Below are 25799 nucleotides of genomic sequence, written 5' to 3'. Positions count from 1 at the left end.
AAAAAGTGCAGAGTCTCCTTATGAGCCAGGTGCTCATACCTCTATTCTCTCTGCCCTGTGAGGTTTTAAAGCCTTGACTTCCTGAAGTGATAAATTGTAACCTAGAAGTAAACCAAAGAAAACTTCCTCCCTTAAGTTGCTTTTAGTTAGGGAATTTTTATCACAGTAACAGAAATGTAATTTGACCTGCAGCCATAATTTGTCCTGTCTCCCCAGCTGCCCCAGATCGTAGTGGCTCTCCAGGCCTCTAGGTGGGGCTATCAGCTTATTTCAGGCCACAGAGTTCATTACCAAACCTAACCTCATGACTAGTGCTCAATCCCCACTACCTACACCTTGAAAGGAGAACTAGCTCTTACAAGTTGTCCTCTGACCACTTGTGTGCCTCAAAATGGCATATGTTCCCGAGTGTGTGTTTGTATGTATGTGTGTGTGTGTGAGAGAGAGAGAGACGGGGAGAGAGAGAGAGAGAGAGAGAGAGAGAGAGAGAGAGAGAGAGAGAGAGGAGGAGAGGAGAGGAGAGGAGAGGAGAGGAGAGGAGAGGAGAGGAGAGGAGAGGAGAGGAGAGGAGAGGAGAGGAGAGGAGAGGAGAGGAGAGGAGAGGAGAGGAGAGGAGAGGAGAGGAGAGGAGAGGAGAGGAGAGGAGAGGAGAGGAGAGGAGAGACTGGACATTGTCCATTTTCCAGAGGGTTCCAGACTTTAACCAGAGCACTGGCTAATCCTAAGTCTCCCTCTTCCATTCCTCAGGCAAACTGTCCCTGGAAGAATTCAACAAAGGTGCCAAAAGGAACCCATCCATTGTCCGGTTGTCTGGTTGCAGTGTGATCCCAGCCGTGCTAGCCAGTTCTCAGGGCAATGGGCTTTTATACAGTTGTGTGAAACACAGGCTTGACCTGCCATCTTCAGCTTTGCTTGCAAAAGTGGACTTCTCCATGAGTTCTCCTGCTCTCTTGGGACCTGGGTCCAGGCAGCACATCACACTCACCTGGTCTGGCTGGCTGGATCTCCCTCCTCTATCTGATCCAATAGATGTCCCTCCCCATCCAGTCCAGGCTGGTTCCTTCCAAGGTTTCAAGTATTCTCAGCTGTAGGGCTCCTTCCCTGCCCACAGGGGGCCTTTAAGCCCTTAAGGACACCAGACAGGACTTTTCAGTATCTTACCGAGACCAGCTGATTTATTCTATGATCCCAGGTGACTTTGTGAGGATGAAGAAGATAGACATTATATAGGCAAGCCCTTCCTATTCATGGCTCTACCTCCCTTGGTCATTTTTCTCCGACCAAAGCTGCTTGCATGTTTATACCATGGTATCCTTACTTTTAATATATAAGTTTTGTATAAAGTGAGGTTTAGCCCCTCTTTTTATTTTTTTTTAAATTTTCATTGGTTTATTTTCCTCTCAAGTACACTTTAGAAATAACATTTAGACACAGGCACATGCGCGCACACACACACATTTACATGCTCACACGAGCAGACACACAGACATACACAGACACACACACACAGCCACACTGCTTATCTCATGAAGGGCTTTCCCTTGCTTCCTTTAGTTGTTTTATATAAAATGCAAAGCTTTCAGGGGGCTCGGGGAAGGGTACTGGTTCCCCGACATCCTTGAGCAAACACGCATAGCGCTTGAGAAACAGGCCATCCAGCTTCAAGTTCTTTAGCCCCTCTTTTTAAAGCCTTTGACTGCCTTTAAAGCATGGTCCCCTGTGGCCTGTGATTCTCCCCACCCCCAAGTCTGGCGGTTGTGTGGTATTTATGTATTCATTTGCCTAATTACACAGGAGATACATGCATACTCAAGGCTGTGTACATCTGCCCTCCATCCTGCAAATACAGGTGTTCCTGTGTGCTCCGTCCTTCCTTTCTATTGGTCTGGCATATTAAAATAATCTAATAAACCAAGGTCTGTGAGTTTCCTGTGTTGCCACAAGCACCCTGTTCATGGTTCACTCTCCCGTGAGTGTGGGGATGAAGCAGATAATTGGTAGACATGGGGAAAGACCTTGAATGTCTGGAACAGCCGAGAATTTAGTCAGAATAGTCCATGCCAGCCTTTCCCAACTCAGTTGGCTCCAAACACAGCAAGGCCACTGGCCCTCCTGCTTAAAGCCACAGAACCTGTAGACTGAGCCCCAGACCATCTGATGATGTTCAGGAAACACCCACTGAGCATCTGTCCTGGGTGAGCACTGGAGACTCTGAGATTGGCCAGACATTGTCTTTGCTCCCACCTCACCTCAAGAAGAAAGGTGCTGTTGCTTAGAAGGTGTTTTAGATATTGGACAGAAACAGTCCCTCAGGGCCAAACATGGCATGTGCCTTGGCTAATGTCACCCAGCAATCTTGCAAGGCGTCCAGAGGCTCACATGGACTGGGTACACCTGAGTGGCAGGCTGGCACTTAAAGAAAGGGAAACTAGGCAGATGAGAGAGAAATGGAGCCAAGACCATGTTCTGATCAAGGCTCAAATATTCAATGGCGAAGGCACTTATAAGGGGGCAGGGAGGAGCATTCCTGCCACTTCATCCTTGGAGACTGGAACCAACTGCAGGTGATGACGTGCAGGATAGGGCGTAGTCTCCAGAATAGCTCTGGGGCCTCTCAGCAGGTAGCAATATCTTGAAGAGAAACAGAGACAGTGGCTGAACAATTGAGTGATCTAGGGAGGAAGGCTCCACACTAGGTAATCTCCTTAGTGACAGCAAGGTCCAAGTCTGGCTCAGCCAGCTTCAGGCTGAGGGAAGGTTACAATTTCCTCCCTGTTATTTATATTAAAAAAATAACTGGACTATGGCGTAAAATTTATTTATGCTCCATAGTCCTGCCTGGGAATTATGCTGGCTGGCAGCCACACCTGTCTTAGGAAATCATAGATCTTCCCGAACCATCCAATTCTGTCTTTGAGGCTACTTGCAGCTAGTTTGTGTTATATTTCACACAAACATGGCTCTGTGGTGTGTTATCAACAGCCACGGCCTTTTGGCATGTACCCCTGTCTTAGATTTCGATGGTTCTGAGATCTGGGCGCTCGTCATTGACTGTCCAGCCCTCATTAGCACACCTTATTCCCAATTCAGAACAAAACCACAATATGTACTTAGAATACGTGCCACTTGCACTATTGGAGGTGAGGCTGTACACCTGCTGCAGTCAGGCTGACCTGCTTGAGAAACAAGGGTGGGAAATTGAAAAGCAACAGTATAAAAGCTTTTTTGGAGAAGTCCAGGTACTCACTCAGTTGCAAATTAGCAACGATCAAGTTTAGACTTAAAGCTCCCAGTGTGGGGAAGGTGGCTTGGAGAATTGCAGAAAGGCTGCAGCTTCTCTGGGGGTGGAGGTTGTGCTCCAAATTAACTTTTCGGCTAAAGAGGATTTTTAGTCATCATCAAGGTTAGAGTCATACTTACTAGAAGATTCAGGATCTGTGTCCAGTTGACAAACTAATCTCCCAGGCAGCCATCGCGCTCCATCTTCTTTTTGAGAAAAAACACAGGCTGAGCCCCTTTCCCAGATTAGGACCTGGTCTTTAGTTAATGAGTCCTGCCACTTTACCATGGCATAAGAACTAGAAGTAACTGGATGCCAGTGGCAGTGCACTGAAGATTGACCTTTAACATCAGTTTGCAAAAAAAATTTAGAACAAATAAAGCAAAAGCAAGATGTGCCTTTTGTGACCTTGGGGGATATAACTGCCCCTGTTTTGTCTTTAAAAGCCAATTTTTTTTAAATGCGATGAGCACGTTCAACTATTCCTTGTCCCATGGGGTTATGAGGAATTCCAGTTTTATGTTTGATGCCAGATTCTTTACAAAATGAAGTAAAAATTTTGCTAGAATAGGATGGCCTGTTATCTGTCTTAATAAGTTTAGGCAATCCCATGGAATTAAAGGCTTGTAGGCAATGATCAATTACATTTTTGAAGGCTTCTCCAGTATGCAAAGAAGCAAAAAGAAATCCTGAAAAAGTGTCAATACAAACATGTATATATTTAAATTTTCCAAATTCTGCATAATGAGTTACACCATTTGCCAAATATGATTAGGTATAAGACTTCGTGGATTAACTCCTAAATGTGGCACTGGAGATAATGTAATACATTTAGGTAATTGTTTTACAATCATTCTTGCCTGCTCCTTAGTGATCTTATGTCGGATCCTTATGGTATGACTAGAGAGATGAAATTTTTTATGATCACGCTTGGCCAAAGCAACAGGATCTGAAATTAAGGCTTCTTCTATTAGAGCTCTGTTGATGCAATCATTGCCTTCAGCTAAAGGTCCAAAAAGACCAGAAGGAGATCATATGTGGCCAATATAGAACAGGTGTTTTTGAGCAAGAATGATGGTTTGCAATTGTGAAAACAGGGATCCTGCTGGCATATTAAAGTTAAACGTGCCACAGCTCTCCAATAAGGGTACCGATTGTGCAACATATAAACTATCAGTAAAAATATTAAAAGCCTCATTCACAGACTGAAAGACATTCAGTACTGCTGTTAATTCTGCTAGTTGAGCTGAGAGGCCAGGAGTCTTTATGATTACCTGTTGATTATTTATAAGAAATCCAGCTCGCCCTTTAGAGGAACCATCAGTAAACACCACAACAGCATTGTGTAAGGGTTGTAAAGAGGTCATATTAGGAAATATCAACTCATGTACACTCAAAATTTTTATCAACCTATCTTGAGGGTAGTGGCTCTCTATAGTTCCTTTAAACCCTATTTGAGCAAGCAACCAATCTGTACTGTGCTGTTTCAGCCAAGTGTCTTGACTTACGTTATAAGGCTGAAAAATAATATCTGGCTCTTTGCCAAAAATATGTTAGTGTCTGCATCCTTCCAAGGATAATCATCTGAGCTACTGCTTCATAATATGGCGAGATATTATGTTTAGGAGAAATCCTGGAATGTATCCACATTAGAGGAAACTTTTGCTGTAACAATCCTGTAGGCACATGGATTGTATTAAAAATTAACAGATGTAAAGGCAAAGAGTAATCTATATAAGTGACAAGTTGCTCTTCAATAGCTTTTTCCACTTGTTGTAAGGCCAGCAATCCTTCTGAGGTTATAGATCTAGGGGAGGTAGGATCAGAACTCCCTTTAAGAATATCAAATGAATGTTTCAACTCCCTTATAGTAAGCTTTAAATAGGGGCAAAGCCAATTAATATCACCTAACAATTTTTGAAAACCATTCAAAGTCCTTAAGTTGTCTCTGTGAATAACTATCTTCTGGGGAAAAACAGTTTGATTAGTAAGTCTAAAGCCCAAATAATTATAAGGATCCTGAGTTTGTATCTTTTCAGGAGCTATCTGTAATCCTTTCTCAGCTAAAGCTTTTTGTAAATCTCTATAACACAAAAGCAAATCCTGGGGGTCTTTTCCCGCCATCAAAACATCATCTGTGAAATAAATGATGTAAATCATAGGCCATTGTTGTCTCACAGGATGAATGGCTTGTGCCACAAACTTTTGGCATAAGGTAGGACTATTAGCCATGCCCTGTGAGAGAACTGTCCATTGATATCTCTTCATAGGTTCCTTAAAATTTATAGAAGGAACACTAAAAGCAAATCTTTCACAATCCTTTGGATGCAAAGGAATAGTAAAGAAACAATCCTTCAGATCTACCACAATTTTATAGTATCCTTTAGAAATGGCTCCTGGGGACAGAAGCCCAGGTTGTAAAGGTCCTATAGATACCATGGTCTCATTAACTTTTCTTAAATCTTGTAACAATCTCCATTTACCAGATTTTTTTTCTTGATAATGAAAATGGTGTATTCCAAGGGGACAGAGATTCTACTAAATGTCCTGCCTCTAGGTGCTCCTGCACTCGAGAAAAAGTGGCTTCTATTTTTTCTTTAGGTAAAGCCACTGCTCCACCCACACTGGAATATCATTAAGCCATTGAATTTTATCGGCATGGGATGCAGGCAAGATAGTGGCCATTACTGAAAATACTCCAAACCTCTTGTGTTAGAGTGAGGTTTAGGATCTTCAGAAGTCTTAATTCCTTGCCCCTTCTTTTTTAGTCCATGACCAGGCAAAAGTCCCTGTCTAAGCATCTGCTTAATCACCATCTCATTAGGACTGTACATTATAACGCTCATCTGTGACAAGAGATCTCTTCCCCATAGAGTTACAGGCAAATTTGACATAACATACGGCTGAATTTGTCCTGATTTATCTTCCCCACCTCTCCAAGTTAGCCATTTGGAGCTTCGTTTTGGGTTACTAGCATAACCAATTCCTTGAAGGTGAGTAAGTGTATCAGTCAAAGGCCAAGTTGAGGGCCAATCCTGTCCTCTAATAATTGTTACATCAGCTCCAGTATCTATCAGTCCTTCAAAGCTTTTTCCATTAAATGTCAATTTAAGGTTAGGTCTCTGATTAGTAATAGATTGAACCCAATTCACATCAGAGGAGTCAAAACCACCTTGTCCTCTCTCATTCTTAACAAATCTGGACAGTGTTGGATGTAGAGGAATTAAAACAAGTTGAGCAATTCTTTGATTAGCAGGTACAGTTATAACACCATGAGGGGAATCAGCTATGATTTTAATTTCTCCTTCATAATCATTATTTATAACACCTGGATAAATCTGCAGACCTTTTACGATAGAACTGCTTTGTCCTAAAAGAAATCCACAAGTTTCTACAGGTAGAGGTCCAAAGACTCCAGTAGGCAGAGTTTGGACTCCCATTTCTGGGGTTAATACTTCATGGGTGGTGAAACAGAGGTCCAATCCTGCACCTCCTGGTTTTGCCCTGACAAGCTGAAAAACTGATCTCTTTGGCTGGGCAGCAAGTTCATGGCCCCATAAGCTGTTTTCTGTGAGTAAGGCGGGGTCTGGGGCTGGCCCAGCCTCTCGTTTCCCAGCAATGGACAGCCCAGAGTACCTAGCTTGGATTTGCACACCTTAGCCCAATGGTTGCCCTTCCTGCACTGGGGACAAATTCCTAGTGCACGGCCTGCTTGCCCACTCTTGGCACCTTTTTTCTTAGCACTACTACTTTTAAAATGACCCAAACTTCCACACTTAAAACATGCATTATTCTCTCGTTTCCATGAGAACATTGCTTGTACGGTAGTCCCTTGCAAAGTGGCACCAAAAGCCAAACCCTGATTATATGCTGGGCCGATCTCTGCACAAAGATGGACATATCCCGCTAAATCTGTTTGTCCTTTGTGCGGCTGGATAGCGCTGCAACACATTGCATTAGCGTTCTCATAAGCCAATTGCATAAAGAAAGGACTTCCCGTGTCAGATTTTCCAAGGATTCTACTAGCTGCTGTTAATAACCTATCCACAAAGTTCTGGTAAGGCTCATCAGGACTCTGCCAAATGCTGGCTAAACTCCCACCAACATCCCCTCTAACAGTAACTGTCCCCAGGCTCAGCGGGCAGCCGCCACGATCTGTGCGTACACTCCAACGGGAAAACCAATCTGATTAGTCTGACCCTCATACGGACCATCTCCAAGAAGCATGTTACTATCCCAGTCTGGATTACTGGTCTGATCATTTAAAGCAGCAGGTTTCTTACTGGCTTCTCGCCATTTAGAATCCCAAAGTAAGAAATCTCCTCCTGACAGGGTAGCCTTACATAGTCTTCCAATCTAGGGGGCTTAAGTGTGACTCCACGACCATATCCAGTAATGCTTGTGTGAAAGGGGCTGAAGAACCATATTGTACAACAGCTGTTTTTAACTCCTTTATCAACTTGAAATCCAAAGTCTGGTAATGTCTGACTCTAGTGTCTTGCTGGTCAATTACTTCCATGACAGGAAAGGCTAGCAGATCAGATGTATTCTGTCCTCTCCCATGAGCCTGACTCACAGCTCTTCCTAGTGGCACTTGGTACATTTCAGAAGAGTTTCTCCTTCCTGTATCTGACATTCTTTTTAGCTCCCAAAGCTCATTAGTCAGTTTCTGCAGCCTAACTTCAAACTCTAATTTGCTTAGTTGCGTGTCCCTATGAGTAGCATCTCCCACGGTAGAGGGTATAGGTGGAGCGGGAGACTTGCAAGGAGGCCAATCCTCTTCAAAATATTTGGCAGCTCCTCTTTCTTAGGGATCTTCTTTGTCTAAAATTAGCTCATCATCAGAGTCTCTATATCTATCAAATTTAGAGTTGAGAGGACCCTTTTCTGCGAAGACCCTCTCTGAAAGGTGCTCTTCCTGAGATTCATCAAGCTCTGGCTGGGTACTATCTAACTCCTGTGAGATCACATTTTCAATAGCATCTTTTATGAGTGCCCAGAGGCAAAGGGTGAAATTATCTGCCTGAGTGATTTTCAAGGCTTTTCCAATTTTCACCCAGGTTCTGATATCTAAACTGTCTTCTTCCTTGAACCATGGGCAACAAGAATCTATCCTATCTAAAAGATTTTCTAACAATTGTACTTCAATTCCTACTCCTTTTGCTCAAAGCAACTCTTGAAAACTGAGGACAATCACCTGATTCATTTCTTTTTTTAAACCCTTTTCCTCTTGCCTGAGGCAGCTTTTAAAAGCTGTGGACAACAGCCTGATCAGTTCCTAGTTCCAATAATTCTACTGCAGACCTAAGTGGATCCAGTGCTGGGTTAGCACCTAATCCAAACTTAGCCCATATCTTTCCACACCTCTAGCAACCCCTTAAAAAATGAAGTTTTAAACTAGTGCTAGAATGTGTACCTGTTGCTTTGGCATCCGATACGATCCTTTTCTTTTTCTTCCCGTGGAGCTCCAAATGAAACAGCGTTCCTTCAGAGTCTTCCTGAACTTCTACAGGTCCCAGTCCAGGCACCAGATTGTTGGGAGCCCTCCAGTGGCTCACATGGACTGGGTACACCTGAGTGGCAGGCCGGCACTGAAAGAAAGCGAAACTAGGCAGACGAGAGAGAAATGGAGCCAAGACAATGTTCTGATCAAGGTAAGAAAGCGAAACTAGGCAGACGAGAGAGAAATGGAGCCAAGACAATGTTCTGATCAAGGTTCAAATGTTTAATGACAAATGCACTTAAGGGTGGGGGGGGTAGGCCCATTCCTGCCCATTCATTCTTGGAGCCTGGAACCAGGTGCAGGTGATGATGTGCAGGATAGGGCATAGTCTCCAGAATAGCTCTGGGGCCCCTCAGCAGGTAGCAGGATCTTGAAGAGGACCAGCAACTGTGGCTGAACAACTGAGTGATCTAGGGAGGAAGGCTCCACCCTAGGTAATCTCCTTAGTGACAGCAAGGTCAAGGTCTGGCTCAGCCAGCTTCAGGCTGAGCAAAGGTTACACAACAAGTTCAGGATCACTTATTCAAATAATGGGGAATAAGAGGATGGATGGATGTGTCTGCCCAGTCATGAAGACTTCTCTCTCTCTCTCTCTCTCTCTCTCTCTCTCTCTCTCTCTCTCTCTCTCTCTCTCTCTCTCTCTCTCCCTCTCTCTCTCTCTCTCTGCCACCATGTGGTTGCTAGGATTGGAACTCGGGACCTTTGGTAGAGCAGTCAGTGCTCTTAATAACTGAGCCATCTCTCCAGCCTTGGGAGTCTTCTCAAATGGAGAACCCAAAGACACACAAGATGTGAGAGTACAGTGAGGGGCAGAAGTAAGAGCACAGAAATGAGGTGGCTGAGGCAGGAAAGTCATGAGTTCTAGGACAACCTGGACTCCATAGTGAGACCTCAAATCAAAAATCGAAGAGCAGAAACCAAGTCTGATCTCCCAGACCCACAAGGTGAAAGGGAAGAACCGACTCCCATAAGTTGTCCTCTGGCCTCCATCTGTGTTTACAACCCCAGAAGTCTGGGGACCTGAAAATCGCATCAGGAGTCCAAGGCCATTCCTAGCTACATACTGAGTTTGTGGCCAGCCAGGTTTCCATAGTGAGACCCCGACACAAAAACAAAACGTGACAATTGTCATAGAAAGTACTAATTAAGACTTGGTGGTTAAGAGCCCTGGTGGCACTTACAGAACTTGAGTTCAATTCCCTAGCACCCACATATCAGCTCACAACTGTCTTTAACTCCTGTTCCAGGTGATCTGGCACCCTCACACAGACATACATACAAGCAAATCAACAATGCATGTGAAATAAATTTAGATAAACCTTTAAAAAGAAAAAGAAGAACGTATTCAAGGAAGAAGTTGTCTTGTGGCCAAACCCTAAGCTAGCCTTCTCCATGGGACCCCAAAACACCCACAGGATGTCTTGTTGGAAGTGAAGGTGCTAATCAGATTTCATAGCCTTAGGGACACTACCAACACACCCCTAAGATTACAATCCCACAGTCCATTTTCAAATCTAAAGATGAACTTCCTGTCAGGAAGCCAGGGCCATTTAAGCATGTGAAGGAAACACCACCCAAAAGGGACAAAGTCTTGGTGAGCCTTGCAGAATGTGGCTTTTGCATTTCTGTGGATGTGGGTGAAGCTAACTCCAATCCACACCTTGCTCTATACCAAACCTTGTAGCCAGACAGTGTTGGAGACAGTGGTAGCAGGAAGCCCAGAGAGGGAATGTCAAGGTGGGGAGGTGAGAGGTTGGAGGAAGGTTGGAAGCAAGATGGACTCCTGAGCCCTCCTGGAGGTTCTAGCCAAACTCACCTGTTCTATTTCACTCAGTGGATTTTTAAGATTTATTTTATTATTTCAATTGTGGGCCTGTGTGTGAGAGAGAAAGACTACATGCATTTGCATATATGCATGCAGGTGCCTGTGGAGGCCCAGAGCAAGATATTGGATCTCCTGAAGCTGGAGTTACTGGCAGTTGTAAGCCCTGGTACATGGATGCTGGGAACCAAATTCTGATCCCAGCAAAAGTGGTACGTGCTCTAACCATTGAGCTTCTCTCCAGCTACACCTCATCCACTTTAAGCTTAGACCATGCCAAACTCAATGAAATGCACTCAGCACAGTGGGACAATTCTTACTAAAATGCCTTTGTACACACGGTTCCCGCATCTGGACTGCCCTTCCCCCTTTGAATGGAAAACGCCTACTGACCCTGTGAAACCTTGTCTCTCTGTCTCATTTGTGTAGCCTTCCCTGTCCCCCATACCTCCTTCTTAGTCTTACTAGCTACTGGTCAGTAAGAACTATATATACCTTCCATTTGGTGGCTCTATTATGTTCCTCGTGGTTCACATAATTTTTAATGGCCATGCTGGCCTAATTAGGGTCAGATCATTAGTACTGTTTCCCACTATGTATTAAAAACACCAGTCTCCAAAAGTTTAAGTGGTCCAGTCATGATGGGTCACCCTTCCAATCCCAGTACTAGAGGAGCTAAGGCAGAAGAATCTCAAATTTGGGGCCACCTTTGGCTCCCCAGGAACGCCCTGTCTCATAGAATGAATGAAGAGGCCTAAGTAGCTTGTTCTAGCTCCAGTACCTGACAAGGGACAGACTCAGGACTCAAACCCTGTGCTGCCTGACCCAGAGCCCCTTGATACTGTCACCACTGCTTGGCTCTGTCCCCTTCCAAAGGGTGTGGGAAGTCTTGTCAGCTTCATCTCAGGGTCCCCTTGACTCCCAACTTCTCTACACTAGACCTCTTTTTTCTGGGAGCCATTGAAGTTGACTGAATTGTTCCTATTGAAAGGCCCAGGAACAGTCTAACAAACCCAGATTCCAAGATATTCAAGAGCCACCCCATGGTGCAACACTGAACGTGACCCCTAGATGGCAGTGGTGCACTACTCAATTGCTGCTTCTGCAGCCTGAAGGACTGACTATTTTTCCCCTGGGTGAGTCTGGGGCTTCTGTTTACAGACCTCCAACATTAGAGTTCCTGGATGGAAGAATTCATATTCTAGTGAGTGACTGAAAATATGTGGAGCAGAAAATTGATATCAAGAAGATACGGTGTTTCCCTCCCCCTTGCTTTTGTGGGAGTTTACTTGCTAGGTTTCTCAGAATCTGTCTCAGTAATGAAAGAACCCTCAAAGTGTAGAATTTAGCCAAAAAACAGAAGCACCCCCAATGGGGTCACTTGTGCACGGAGCTATGCTTTAAGCTCATGACACGAAATTCAGAGTCACTCCAGCTTCAGCTGCAGCTGTTAAATGTAATCAACAAGAAAATATTTTTGATTCTCTTAAAACTCCAAACATATACATTTGTATAATTCATTTGAGCATACAAATCCATGACAATTTTTTGCAGATTCAATAGTAATGCCCCTCTATCCCACTCCTCTCTTCAAATTCTCTTACTATTTTTGATTTGTATTTGTTATTATTATTAGTCACCTTCTATGCCAATTAATGTAGCCCACACATACATGGACTTGTGGCTTTAAAGTAAGGCATCATAAACTAAAATAAGCCTCATATGCAAGGGCCGGTGACCCTCCTTCTATCTTTAGACACCTAGTTCTCTGAGCCTTAGATGGTAGAAAGTTGATAACTGATGCATATCAGAACAGTAAGAATAAGTTTTACTTTGTACCTAATTGACTAATTATGCTTTTCTGTACGACTTCCTACTGCAGAAAGAGGACATGTAACTGAATTTTAGAGCAGCCTAAATCTTTGGGAATATGTATAAATATTTAGGATGAAGGCTGTTATTGTAATTAATGCATTTCTCTGAAATATCACTTGATATATTTCCTATGTTTCTGATGAGCAAATTAAATATCCGTTGCCTTGTTTAAAAAAAAAAAAAGAAAGTGTATTTTCTTTGATTTAAGCTAAAATTAGCACAAGGCCCTGCAAAGCCTTCTAGACATGTAGCCTTTTCTGGTAAATGCAGCCTAGAAACTAGTCCATTGTGATTTCTAAGCTGGTTATTTACCTCAGGATGGACCACAGGGGGAGGGTACTCAGAAGTGAGCCTGAGCAGAAAGCCACCTAGACAAAGGGTACAGAGAGGAGGATGGGGCAGGAAGGAAGGGTGCAGAGCCAAGTATGGGGCAGGAAGGAAGGGTGCAGAGCCGAGGATGGGGCAGGAAGGAATGATTCAGGGATGAGGATGGGCCAGGAAGGTTCATTATTAGGAGTCCCTACGGTCACCTCCCCACAGAATCTTCTCTGCAATTTTCTAACCATAGGAAGAGCCATCAGTGACAGTGACAACACAGATCTACACATGCCCTGAAACTGTATCAGATACCATGCCCACAGCATGCACATGTCTGCACGTGCACACAAACATGATATGACAAAGCTGTGTGGATGGTAGCAGTGTCCCTATCCCTGACTTCAATGTCACTGTAGCTGTGCAGGACAGGACAAGGGGCTGAACCTGAAGGACAGATGCATGGACCCAGCTGCAGCTTCCCTTGGGTCTGTCATTACTCAAACATCAAAACTTTTATTTAATTTTTTAAAACAAGGCTGTGGGGAGACAATGCCTTAGTGCATGAAACATGCGCTGTGTAGGCATGAAGACCGGAATGCAGATCACTAGAATCATGTAATAGCTGGGCAGGTATGGCAGTTACCTGTAATCCCAGCATCTGAGAGACAGACCTCAGGGTCAGCTGCCTGGCTAGCTTAGCTGGAATCAGCAAGCTACAGTTCAGGAGACCTGGCCTCAATAAATACAGTGGAGAGTGGGGTAGGGAGACACCCAATGTCTACCTTGAGCTGCCCACACATGCACATGTGCCCATACATATGGAAACACACATGCACAGTGCATATGCATACACATGCAAAAACATTAAAATCAGAAATGTAAAGAAATCTGTAGGCCCGGGTGTCTGTGACCAGTCCATTCTTCTGCGCTCAGCTGAGGTTTGTAAATCCAGCCCTTTCCTCTGGAAAAGGTTTCCCCCAGCTTTCTCAAACTAGCTTGGCCTGAAGGAAACCCATCACTGCCTTGGTCCTGAATTCCAGGCCCACTCCATGCTAGAAACTGGGTCCTCCTTAGCATCTCCTTCTATGTCCACTTAAAACAATGATTCTCAACCTTCCTAATGCTGTGACCCTTTAATACAGTTCCTCATGTTGTGGTGACCTCCAGCCAAAAAATTATTATTTAACTTGCTACTTCATAACTGTAATTTTGCTGCTATTGTGAATTCTAATATAAATATTTTTGGAGAGAGAGGGGTGCCAAAAAGGTCATAATCCTCAGGTTGAGAACTGATATATCTGCCTTGCTCCGGTTGGGGCTTGTTTCTCCATCTTTAGACCTGTCAAGAGTTCAGGCTCCTGACAATTGTCATCTTGAGCAATTGACACTGAGAATAGACCCAAAGTCCAGACCCATATCCTGGCCAGGAGCCTTTCCCAGCACCAAAATCACCTGGTGTTGCTCCCTGTGGGCCGGGCACCTGCCTTACAGGGTATCCCTATGGTGGACACAGGGTTTGTCTCCATAGGTAATGTCCTCCTTTTTTGTGGAAATTTTAGATAAACTCAGTGTCTGAAGACATGAAGATTTAAGGAGAGCTTCAGAATGACAGACAAGCAGTCTCTTGAGAGACCAGGTTCTGTCTGGTCAGAACCAACTACCCAAGCCTGATCCTCTGGTTCCAGAGCTAGGGCTGGCTCCAAAATTCCACTCACCACCTCTCAGGCTTTAGGCACCAGATGAGAGGCCTTTGTGAAGTGAGACTAACTAAACACATGCAATACTAAAATCCCTCCTCTGGAAAGGCAAAATGGTACAGTTCCCCCTAAGGGCTCAACAACAAATGGAAACAAGATTTGCCGAAGTTCATTCTGTAAAGCCAATGAGTTTATTGAGCTTCCATAGAGAACATAAGGGGGAGGTGTTTGCAGTAGAGTGGGTGCTCCTCACCAAAAGGCTGCTCATAGAAAGCCTTTATCCTGCAGGGACCAGTTCTTCTCCATAGCCATATTGATGACAGAGCCCCACCCATAGTCTTTCCAGATGTCCTGGCCATCTTGGAGGGTGTTTTTTTAAGTCAGGATAGGGCAGTCTTCCTAGAACCCACAGATGTGCAGCCTGGGATGCAGGAGATAAAGAATCTACAGGGACCAACCACACCCTAACTCTCTCATCTGTGTTTGCAGTTATATAATCTACTGGTGCATAGACATAGCCAACAAGTTTGGATTTTAGTTGATGCCATATGTAGTCAAGATAACTGGCCAAGATCAGTGGTTATGGGGGTAAAGAGAGGCTGGGCAGCACTTTCTTCACTGTCACCAGTTGGATACTAACTAGGATGGATTTTGTTGAGCCTGGAACAGTGCTGGCATGGAAGAGGTGCACAGTGAGGGTTAACTGTGGCAGGGAGCTTGGGTAGGAGGTCAGCAGTGAAGACAGTCAGTCCATTCAACAGACACTGTGCTCAGGAGCCAGAGCCGTGCCACAATGGTGGCTCTTGTCAGGAGTTCAGGCTCCACTGTGGAAAAGGACATTGGGGGTCGGCTTTAATATGAAACTATAGCCTGCAGGGATGTGGTCTCTAAATGGGTAGAGCAAGTCTTGGGGAATGATGCTTGGGAGTGGGCCCCCTCACTCTAATAGAGACTCCAAGCAATTCCACACTCAGTCCTCCAATGAGCCACTTCTGACGTCCCCTAGGGCAGATCTCTTAGAGACAGTTGCTCAGCTCAGAGTGGCTGAGCAATGCAGGCAGAGCTGGCAGGGTGTGCTAGTTTCTTCTCTGCTATCTGTGACCAAATATCTTCAAAAAGCAACTCATGGGAGAAAGGTTTCTATGGCAGATGGTTTAAAAGGATGCAGTCTATCATAGCAACAGGAAGCACAGAGAGATGAGTACTGCGACTCAGCTGGCTTTCTCCTGTTTATGCTCTCTGGAATGCTACCTGGGGGAATACTGCTGCCCATATTTAAGGTGAGTGACTCTTGCCATTTCAATTAACCTGACAGACACACCCTGAGGCATATCTCTATGGTGATTCTAGATCAGTGGGTCTCGACCTGTGGGTCTCAACCTCTTTGGTGTGTGTGGGGGGATCACATATCAGATATTTACAATCTGATTTGTAACAGTAGAAACATAAAGTTTTGAACTAGCAACAAATAACTTTGTGGTTCGGGGTCAGCAAAGCACAAGGAACCAAGAACTTCCTAACACAAGGGTTGCATTGTTAGGAAGGCTGAGAATCGCTACTCTAGATTCTTTCAAATTAACAACTAATATTAAGCAACCACAGAGGGTCAATCACAAATCTCTTCCAATGGAACTCCATCCATACCTGGCCCACTGAGTCTCACTGCGCTGATTCTTATAATTTGGGTAGAAGAAAAGTTGCCACCAATGTGTCTCCCCAGTGGGCACAGACTAACAACAGGGAGATAAATGCCTTTCCTGACCTCCAGCAATCACTGTGAGCATGGCTTGTCAGGGGCCTTGGAGTCAGGAAGGCCAACAATAGGCACTTGGCAAGGAGATGACGGCCCCTTCAGGTCTTGGGGCTGAGCAGAAATCAATGTCAGAGGACCAAAGGAGGAAGAAAATTCTATCGTGCTCAGGGCTGCATGGAAAAGGAATGGAGGTCAGAAAGCCACAGTCCAGAGATGCAATTATACTGCACAAGTACTTAGAACTGACTGTTCCCTATGTTTGTCTCCAGCCTTGAAAGGCAACTCTGTTAACAACAGTGTTCATGTTCAAGGTGTGGTTGATCCATTATTCCTGCACTAGCTGTCAGAGTGTGGCGGCTAAGGCCAGGACTGTACAAGGCTTCCATTCAGAGTTTCAGCTGATACCTTCTAGTAGAGATCTCCCAGGCCCAGAAAGACAGACATGCCAGATAGTCCTGAGGTAGCCTCCAAGTTCAAATGGAACCCTGCTCAGCTCACTGTGGGACCTGGAGGAGAGATGCCCAGTCTGACCTGGAATGTTCATACAGGTTGCCTGAAGTTGGTAAGGGGAGTTATGGAGCTTAGGCTGCAAGCAGGGCCACCTGGGGAAGAACAAGAAGCATAAGATAGAGGCAAGATGATCAGTGGGAGGGGAGAGGAGGGAAGGGGAGGGGAAGGGAGATGAAGGGGAGGGGAGGGAAAAGGGAGGGGAAGGGGAGAGGAGGGGATGAGAGGACAGACGACTGTCTGGGCCTTGCTGGTATTTGTTAACAAGCTATGAGATGAGCCAGGGTGCAGGTCAGTTAGAGGTCAGAGGGAGGAAGGAAGGAGACTAGATTGACATCATAGCTTTCTCCCTCAGCCATACAGACAGGACTGGCAAACACTCACTAGAGCATTCTTTGTCATAAGAACTGAACATCAATCCTGAGAGATGCAGTCAAGAAATTTTGGGGTATGGAATGCAGTATGCAGAATGTGTGATACACAGACATAGTTACATACAGTCACAAGACTAAGATATATCTAAATAGCCACATGAAAAAGCTTGGCATACTTCTGTATATAAGAATAAGGCACCAGGCCGTGGTGGAGCATGGCTTAACCCCTATGTCAAATAAATAAATAAACAAACAGACAGACAGACACATAAACAAGGGCTCCAACCTCAAGCTACGAGTGACTTCTAAGGTCTGGTAATAAAATAGGTTCCTGAGTTGGTCTCTATCAACTTATTGCCCACTCATTATGAGGAGGGAGTCTACCCGCCAGTGTTCGTAGCCCTATAGAGAGGCCCAGGTAGCAACAGCCCACAACAACCAGGGCCTGCCAGGTGCCACCTGAAAACACACAGAGAGAAAGCTGCCCTGGCCACAGCCCAGATTCTGGGCCAGCTGAGCTACTACGTTCCTGAGCGACAGGAATGCTGGGAGAGCAAACACTAAGAGTTTAAGGGTAACCTTGGGAGGAGGTTCACTGTCTGAACGCACACTGGTGGGGACCTGTGGGGAATGTGACTGCTTCCTGAGAAGTCCTGGGCTGCTGACAGTCACTAAGAGTTCTTCAACAGTAACAGACAAGATTTAAAACAAATAGAAAACAGGCTGGAGAGATGGCTCAGTGATTCTGAGCACTGGCTGCTCTTGCAGACAACCCCATTTGGTTCCCAGCACTCACACAGCACCTCACAACTGTCAGTTTCTCCAGTGACTCCCTCTTCTGTCTTTCAGAGGTACTGCACTCATGTGGCACACCTACACACATGCGGACCAATGCTTATACACATAAAATTAAACAACCCCTTTAAAAAAAAAAGCAGAAGCCAGGCACGGTAGCATATACCTTTAATCCCAGCACACAAAGATACAGCCTGATCTACAGCCTGAATCTACATAGCGAGTTCTAGGACAGCCAAAGTTACATTACAGAGAGACCTGGTCTGCGTTGAGAGAGAGAGAGACAGAGACAGAGACAGAGACAAAGAAGGGAGGGAGAGGGTAGAGGAGGGAGGGAGGGAGCATTGGGCTGAAGTAAAGAAATGGCCCACTCATCCCATTTCCCACCATGCCAACTGCTGGTCTCCAACAGACTGGACAGCAAGTAACAGAGGGAGAATCAGTCCCAATAGTTTCTCAAGACACACTGAGATAGGTGCTCAGTGCTCTCACCTTCTGTCTGTCTGTCTGTCTGTCTGTCTGTCTGTCTGTCTCTCTCTCTCACACACACACACACACACACACACACACACACACACACACACACACAAGCCCATCTCACTGCCTCCTCTGCCCACTCGCCTACTCCAGAGTTGTTAGTGAGGTGGGCCTGCCCATCTGAGAGCTGGGATCAGTAGAGGAAGCACAGCAATTGACTGTCTATGGATTTGTATGATAAAAGAGAAACATTTGGTCTCAGAAAGTCTTACACGCGTTCTCGCGACCGGCCAGGAAGAACGCAACAAACCAGAATCTTCTGCGGCAAAACTTTATTGCTTACATCTTCAGGAGCCAGAGAGCAAGAGAGCAAGAGCTCTATTGCTTACATCTTTAGGAGCCAGAGCGCAAGAGCGCAAGCAAGAGAGAGCCAGAGCAAGAGTGCAAAGGGGAGAATGGCGAAACCCCGTCCCATTTTAAGGAGAATTATTCTCCGCCTAGGACGTATTACTTCCTGATTGGCTGCAGCCCATCGGCCGAGTTGTCGTCATGGGGAAGGCAGAGCACATGGGGTGGAAAACTACCCTTGGCACATGCGCAGATTATTTGTTTACCACTTAGAACACAGGATGTCAGCGCCATCTTGCAACGGCGAATGTGAGGGCAGCTTCCTACATATCCCCCTTTTCTTTTAATAAGAGCAATAGGCCACCCATATTAATGAGAGTGGAGATAGAGGTCAAATCCCCAGTGTGCAGGTAAAGGAGCCGTACACATAACCTCCTTCCAGGCTCTTCACCCAGAGGGGTCCTGGTCTGGTCCCGTGTCGTTTTACCTGGGGAGAAGGACACTTGGACACTCAACCTTCTTGAAAGATGACATGTCTCCCTAGAATAGGCTCATATGTGCCACAGAGCCCTTCTACTGCAGTGCTTAGCTGTGTAACTCTCTCGGGCTGCTGAAGCACACTCACTCTATCCCGTGCAATGAGACTAGCCTCGTGGGGTGCAAGAGCTGAATGGCCAGCGACCTATTGCTTAAGCATAGATAACCATATATCAGGGGAAGCACCATGTTCTAGAGCTGCAAGTGCCTGGGCAATAACCACCTTGTCTCTCCTAGTTTGGGCCTTAAGCTTACAGACCAACCAAAGAAGCAACACTAATCCACAGCAAAGCGTATCTCCAAATAATCTCACCCATACCCATTCATTAAAGAAGGAAAATGCTGAGGAGATCCAATTGGGTAATCCTTTGGTCAGGGACAGGTCCAAGCGCGTGGAGTTGATCTGAAGTCTCAATTCCCGAAGGGTCTGTTCAAATTCAGCCATCCAATTTTGTAACATATACTGAGAAAGACTTTTTGACAAATTAGCTGTCCTAGTAAATTTCTCATACTGAATGGAAGTAACGCACAATCCCGGAAACTTTTGTTCACATCTCAGCTGAGCTATTTGCCATAATACATCTAGTTGTTCCTGGACAAGATCTATGCGTTGATTAATTTCTGCCCATGGAGCATTTTTGGGATTGGAGGATGGCGGCCGCTAAGCCTGCATTGGTGAGAGGTCCCCCAAGCTCCCGACAAACCCTGAGCCAGTCTTGTAAACCTTTGTTCTTTCTTGGGGCTATGGCCGCTCGGCACTCCTGTGTGGCTTGCTCATAAATGAGCTGTTCTACCAGAGGTGTGGCTTGCTCTGAATCTCCAAAAATACGCTCTGCTGTCTCTGTCATTCTGGCCACAAAATCTGAGAAGGACTCCTGAGGTCTCTGGACGATCTTTGTTAGTTGTCCAGTGGCTTTACCTGCTCGGGAGAGCGCCTTCTAGGCCCTAATAGCCTTTTTATCTGATTCAGAACTACTAAGAACTGGCTCTTTGAGCTCATCTAGTGATGGGTATAGGCTCCTTCTCCTAGAAACCTCCGCTAATTGATCTTTTTTTTTCCTTCCTTCTAATCTCTCCCCAGGTATTCTTACCTGACCTAAACTTTTCCTCGGGTTCAAGACCCGTGGAAAGGCCTGTATACTTATTTTGTGCGCCATATTTTTTTTTGTTCCTACTCTCTCTCCCCGCTTTACTTCTGATAGATTGCCCTGAATTTCATCCAGAATTTTTAGCCCTGCCTTAACCGCTTGATAACATGTGAAAAGGAACAAAAAGGCTCCTAACACTAGAAAAAGTTCAAGGCCAAACATACCTTGTAAAGCTATTTCCAACTTTACTTCTGATAGACTGTCTTGAATTTCGTTAGAAAGTTCAAGACCAGACTTACCTTGTAAAGCTATACTTACGGGTACCCTGTTCCCCAGCTGAAGAGTTCTGAATTCACGCAGTTGAATCCTTCTCAACAGTCTGTTTTACGGGAACACTTCATTACCACCGTTCCCCAGCTGAAGAGTTCTGAATTCACGCAGTTGAATCCTTCTCAACAGTCTGTTTTACGGGAACACTTCATTACCACCGTTCCCCAGCTGAAGAGTTCTGAATTCACGCAGTTGAATCCTTCTCAACAGTCTGTTTTACGGGAACACTTCATTACCATGACCCGCAGTTCTGGTTCCGGAATGAGGGATCTTCTTTGCGCCGGTGATGGTAACCGTCCCGGGTTTTCTCGTCCCAGGATTTCTCGTCCCGGGTTTTCTCGTCCCGGGTTTCGGCACCAACTCTTACACGCGTTCTCGCGACCAGCCAGGAAGAACGCAACAAACCGGAATCTTCTGCGGCAAAACTTTATTGCTTACATCTTCAGGAGCCAGAGAGCAAGAGAGCAAGAGCTCTATTGCTTACATCTTTAGGAGCCAGAGCGCAAGAGCGCAAGCAAGAGAGAGCCAGAGCAAGAGTGCAAAGGGGAGAATGGCGAAACCCCGTCCCCTTTTAAGGAGAATTATTCTCCGCCTAGGACGTATTACTTCCTGATTGGCTGCAGCCCATCGGCCGAGTTGTCGTCATGGGGAAGGCAGAGCACATGGGGTGGAAAACTACCCTTGGCACATGCGCAGATTATTTGTTTACCACTTAGAACACAGGATGTCAGCGCCATCTTGCAACGGCGAATGTGAGGGCGGCTTCCTACAAGAAAGGATGGCATTGCTATGAGTACCAGGGTGGAATGGGCTCCCATCCTGGCAGAGACTATGAGGAAGTCACCTCCAGCATGCAATGCCCCAACTCCTCAGCTGGGATGGGAGGCAGGTAGAGGCTTATTGCAGGGGCTGTGCTGGGAGGGCAGTTTTCCCAGAGCAAGGAGTGAATTAGGGCTGAGTTGGTGCCAGGTCCTTCAGATACAGACATTGCTGGCTGGCTGGCCACCCTGTCAGGGTGAGCTTGAGCCCAAGACTCCCTTGGGTACTGTGTCTCTGCTCTAGGGCCTACCTCATGATAGCAGCATCTCACAGGAGGCCACAGAGGCACCAGCAATGCCAGGAGAAGGGCATGGTCATAATAAGGCCAAGGCACAGTGGCTTCTAGGCACTGACAGGAAGAAGAGCCTCATCAACAGGACAAGGCAGGACCTGTGGGGTGACACTAGCTGGAGCAATCACAGTCTGAGCAGAGCCACCTCTGCCCCTTGAGGTACCACAGCTAAGGAAACATCTCGTGGCAGGATAAGGACACTGAGAGGAGGGAGCTGGGGAAGGCAGGGTCTGGAGGGCAGTGACATGCCACCTCTGAAGGAAGAACCTCCATCAGTGTTGATGGATCTGCCCAAGAGCAGGCCCATTGTAACATGCTGAAGGCACAGGACAGGTCAAAGCTTCATCATAGCAAAGCTCAGAGAGTTGATGAAACTGATTTCTACTGAGGAAACTTGTACCAGAGGAGATATATGCGTTGCCTGATGTCCCTGAGCAGCTGCCAGTGGCAGGCAGCCTGGCACCTAGAACGAGGTTTTTAGTTTGTTTATTTGTATGTGTGTATTTTTGAGCTAGAGCCTCACATGGCCCAGGCTGGCCTCAAACTTTCCCTGTACCCTAGAACTTGGAACTTCTGTTCTTCTGCCTCCACATTCCAAGAGCTAAGAATATGTGCTACCACACCAGTTTATACAGTGATGGATGGGGCTCGAACACTGGGCCTCTCATATTCTAGGCAAACATTCTACCAATATAGCTAAATCTGTAGCCCAGGACTGTGAGTTTTGATCCTTGGTGCAGAGTCCTTCCCTCTTTACCATGGCAAACTCTTACTCTTAGGACCTAGGTGGGTCAACGGTCAGCCTTACTAAGCAGGGGCGTGGCTATATGCTTCCTGTGGCACTCAAGGTACCCTGATAAGCAGGATCCACACTCCCATGGGAGTGGAACAGACAATAATGCAATAATAGAAAGAAAAATGGGGTTCTGAGCCAAGTGCTGCCACCTTCTAGTTATCTGATCCCAGCCTAGGCTTCCTTAATTTGTATTATGAGGCATGGCTTAGATGTAGTGAGGCTCATTAGTTCCAGCAGAAGACATGGTACTAATGGGCCAGTGGAAGTCAGGGTCAACCAGGTATGTCCCTACAATCCCAGCACTTAGGAGGGGGAGGCAGTCAGATTCTGAGTAAAAGGTCATCCTGGACTAAACAGGAATTTCAGGTATAGTCTGGGCTACATGAAACTCTGTTCCAACAATAGCAACAATAACAAGAAGCCATGGTTAGATGGGAATCTGCAGTCATGGATCCTCTCTGCAGAGTGATTCCAGCCCGGAGAACCCAGCTTGGGAATGGACACTTTGTCAAGCCTTTCTGACCCTGCAGTACTACCTGACACCAACATTTATAAGTTGGATGCACTCATTCTGGCCACAAGCTACATCTCCCACCTCATCCGGACCCTGGGCCATGAGTGGCCTGGCCCCACCTGGCCTCCCTTCCTGCATGGATTCTGTTACTTGCACCTGCTGAAGGTAGGTCACAGGCCTAGGGACTCTGTCAGGAACCTTGGGAGAAGAATAGGAATTGTGGCCATTTTCTTCTGATTCTCTCAGAAGGAGGACCGAGGCTGGCTCTTGGGGTGGAGTGGGGACTGGGAGCGGCTGCATTGGGAATGTGCTTGCTGTGGGAGGAGGAAAAGACTGAGATTCTTAGTGTCAGGAAAAAGAGGAGCAGGTTCCTGGTCTGAGGCCCAGAACCCAAGAGAGTCATCTGTCTCCTAACAGCTTCACCTTGATGTGTATCGCCTGCCTTACTTGTCTACAAATAAGGACTACAGTTATGGCAGAGGTCTGCTCTCTGGGAGAGCAACAGCTAAGCCCAGTAGTGCAGAAGTCATCAGATTGGAAGGCCATCAGTCAGGGTAGGAGAGCTTCCAGCACGCACCATGCCAAACTCTTACCTGGTTTTCTGGAACCTCAGCTTGAGAATGTGCAAGATAGAACAAAATGAATGAAAAGGGGATAATCAACAATAATTGTTATTAAGAGGAAAGTTCACAAGAGTCATTCAGTAGCAACAGCCATTGTGCTTGGCCACTAAGGACAAGCTAGAGGCTGAGCTGAGCACTTTAGAGTGTTCTTACCTCTTGACTGCAAGAGCCAAAGGAAGATTACCCATGAGGAGATGGGAGGTTGGGGAGGACAAGTGGCTGGATGCAGTTTGAGCCTGGGCCTCTCAGCTCCTCTGCCCTCAGTAAGTGCCTCCCTCACAAGGACCTGTGTAAAGAGTATGCTGTGAGCCAGGTGGACCATACAGGAAACCAAGGCAGAGGGATGGCCAGTTCCAAATGGCTCTAGCAATTTAGCAAGACTGTCTTAAAATGAAAAAAAAAAAAAGCCAGGTGGCAGAGGCAGGCAGATCTCTGTGAGTTCAAGGCCAGCCCTGTCTACAAAGGGAGTTACCAAATAGCCAGGGATGCAAAAAGAGAAAACAACAAAGCAAACAAACAAACAAGCAAGCAAAAATAAGCAAACACAAAGGACTGAGCTGTATCAGAAAGGGAGGGCAACCTTGCCTTCTAAAGGAATAACTTTTTTTTTCAAAGGCAAGATGTCACATATTCCAAGCTGGCCTCAAACTCATATGTAGCCTATGATGACCTTGACCCTCTGTTCCTCCCTCCTTCACCTTCCAGAACTCAGGCCTGCCTGCCACACTTGATTAACCCTGTGCTGGGGATTGGACCCAGGGCTTCGTGCATTCTGGTCAGCACCTACCAGTCCAGCAGCATCTCTAGCCCTCAACCTGATTTTTGTGATGGATACTTTTTATTGTCTCTTTCTCTTACATATTGTTCTTTTGAAAAAAATATATATTTTCCCCTAGAGAATATAGATGAAATGCAAACCTCTGAGACTAAATAGGGTATGTCTAAAATGCTAAAGGTAGCCCTGGGCAGAGGGCCATGTGTAAGAGAGCAAAGTCCTTATCTGTACAATGGGGATTAATGTAACCTCTCCCTTTCCCTGCCCCTCTCCCTCTCCCTCTCTATCTCCCTCTCCATCTCTATCTCTATCCATATTTCTTCCCTCCCTCCCTCCCTATTTCCCTCCCTCCCTCCATTTCTTCCTTTCTTTCTATTTGAGACAGGGTTTCTCTGTGTGGTTTCTCTGTGTGCCCTGGCTGTCCTGGAACTAGATCTGTAGGCCAGGCTGGTCTCAAACTCAAGGATATTTGCCTGCCTCTGCCTGCTGAGTGTTGGGATTAACGGTGTGTCACCACCACTACCTGGCTATTCTTGCATTTTCTAAGACCACCCTTGCTCCTGGTGGAAAGAGCTTGATCTCCTGACAGGGTGTGAGCTAAAGAGCCCCATCATCGCCCTCCTCCATCTCTCACACTCCCTCACCCAGTGCATCTGTCTACCCTCCCCCACCCCCCACCAAACAAGTTGTGCTCCTCTTAAAGCCTTCTCTGCCTATAGTAGGCTCTTCCTATGCTTCTGTCAGACAGTTGGAAGATTATTGAAGATTGTGATATTTGGATACATGTCAAGCAGAGGATGCCAGGGAAGGCCAGACTTAAGGTCTTAGTGGTTCTGGTCTACACAGGACCACAATAGGTGTGTTAATCATCTCCCATGTTCTGTCTTTTTCAGAAGTTGCCCATGCAATCTTGCCTCTATGCAGGAGGCTTGGGATGCTCTGGCCTCGATTCCACAACAGCCATCACTACCAGCCAAAGACTTAGGGACACAGAGATGGCATCTCAAGTCTCTGTAGCTGCAGACAGTCTCCTCACCTCTCCAGACTCTGCAGCTCTTAGTAAAAAATGACCACCATGACCATCCTATTCTCTGGTGACTCCACTTAAGGACCTGGATTTTCTGCCTGTTCCACCTGTCTTCCCCTTGACTCCCAGCCTTTGGATTTGTCTCAGGCTCAAGTTTCAAGTTCAGGCTTGGCTTCCAGCAGGCAGTAGAAGCAGTAGCCCCTGATGCTCATGGGCATACCAGGGTGCCCGAAGGGCTTTTGGTAGCAG

At 46.0% G+C, this 25799-nt stretch overlaps 1 long non-coding RNA gene and 2 pseudogenes across 2 annotated transcripts; 2 read left to right on the top strand and 1 right to left on the bottom strand.

Moving 5' to 3' along the window:
* Gm4036 overlaps positions 1-1911 on the top strand; it is a 137464-nt pseudogene extending 135553 nt beyond the window's left edge.
* On the bottom strand, positions 1367-24532 carry Gm31624. 2 transcript variants are annotated; one of them, XR_872552.2, is made up of 4 exons: positions 23902-24532; positions 8697-8871; positions 3421-3486; positions 1367-2631 (listed from the first exon to the last, which is right to left on the bottom strand). It is a non-coding gene; the product is annotated as a predicted gene, 31624 (long non-coding RNA). The 2 variants fall into 2 exon arrangements; XR_872553.1 differs by lacking the exons at positions 1367-2631; positions 3421-3486 and adding an exon at positions 3124-3176.
* Gm18241 (predicted gene, 18241) lies at positions 21788-25566 on the top strand (annotated as a pseudogene).

This window comes from Mus musculus, chromosome 12 (genome assembly GCF_000001635.26).
Source record: "Mus musculus strain C57BL/6J chromosome 12, GRCm38.p6 C57BL/6J".
Taxonomy (NCBI): domain Eukaryota; kingdom Metazoa; phylum Chordata; class Mammalia; order Rodentia; family Muridae; genus Mus; species Mus musculus.
This window is presented reverse-complemented; position numbering and strand designations above follow the sequence as displayed.